Source organism: Pteropus vampyrus, unplaced genomic scaffold (genome assembly GCF_000151845.1).
Source record: "Pteropus vampyrus isolate Shadow unplaced genomic scaffold, Pvam_2.0 Scaffold2964, whole genome shotgun sequence".
NCBI lineage: Eukaryota > Metazoa > Chordata > Mammalia > Chiroptera > Pteropodidae > Pteropus > Pteropus vampyrus.
Window position 1 is genome coordinate 7833 of NW_011891745.1, and position 1194 is coordinate 9026.

Consider the following 1194-nt stretch of genomic DNA (forward strand, 5'->3'; position numbering starts at 1 on the left):
TGGCCAGACCTTCCCTTTTAACCCCGGGAAGCCCGGAAGTTTCCCCACCCTCCCCCCAGGGGCTCGCCCCTCCCTTTCCCTCTCCCTAATTATATCGTAGGTGCGGCCGGCACCCAACCTGGGCCCCAGATTCCTGCCGTGGGAGGGGCCCCGGAATCCAGGCTTCTCCCAGAGCCCGAGACACCTTTTTGGGGAGCTAGATTCCTCGAGGATTTCCCTATGTCCCTTATTCCAGGAAGTCTTCTCAGATGGGGGGAGAGGGTGCCCTGTCCCCAGGGAGCCCAGGTCTTGGGTGGATGGTGTCAGAGGAAAGAGAGAGAGAGGGAGAGGGGTTGAGAAGCAGGGACATGCGGCATCGGGTGGACAATGTGAGAAAAGGCTGTCGGGGAGAGAGAGAGGCCGCACAAGGATTGAAGGAGAGAGAGACAGCACGACACAGAGAAACAGGGAATGGCAAACGGGGAGACGCAGACTTGGAGGGACGCGCGGTGCTTGGGCCCACTCCCACAGCCCGAGCAGTGGGCTCAGCGTCCGTCCCAGCAACCAGCCCCTCGCGCACTGGGGATGCTCCGTGTCATCCGCATGTCTCCAGGTGACACGCGGGCCCATAAATCACAGGAGGCCACAAGAGGCGTCGACATCACCTCGGCCAGCTTCCTCATCTCGGGTGAGGACTGGGAAGCTCAGAGAGGGCAGTGACTCACAGGAGGTCACACAGCAAGTCCGCCTAACAACCAGGAGGCCTCGTGCCAGCCAGCTACGTCCCCTGCGTGGGGAACACCCTGGGTGCTGGACTCTGCCCGGTACCTTCTCCAGAGGAAATTTGAGTTGCAGAGACCGTCTGGCTCGGTGCTGTCCAGTTGAACTTTCTGCACACTGGCGAGGGCCTATATGGGCATCGGACACGGCAGCCCCCGGCCACAGGTGGCCATGGCCACTTTGGTGTGTGTTGCACGCGACTGGAGAATGACATTGCTGATGTGTGTGATTTTAATTTAAACAGCCACGTGCGGTTCGTGGCTCCTGGAGAGGCCTGCGCAGGTCTTGATGACTACCTGTCATGGGGGCTGGAAACAAAACAGCAGAGGTTGCCCTTTGCCAAGTCTTCGTCATGTGCGGGGCGACGGGCTTAGGTCCCGTCCTCTGCGAGCATGGCTTCACAGGTGAGGAACCCGAGTGTCAAGGCAGTACGCC

At 60.5% G+C, this 1194-nt stretch overlaps 1 protein-coding gene across 1 annotated transcript in view; it reads right to left on the minus strand.

The window, feature by feature from the left end:
- The window catches only part of LOC105310404 (kallikrein-11-like), a gene marked incomplete at its 5' end in the record, with an annotated part of 6410 nt that overhangs the window by 2886 nt on the left and 2330 nt on the right, over positions 1-1194 (minus strand). The gene's annotated exons all lie outside the window — the stretch shown is intronic.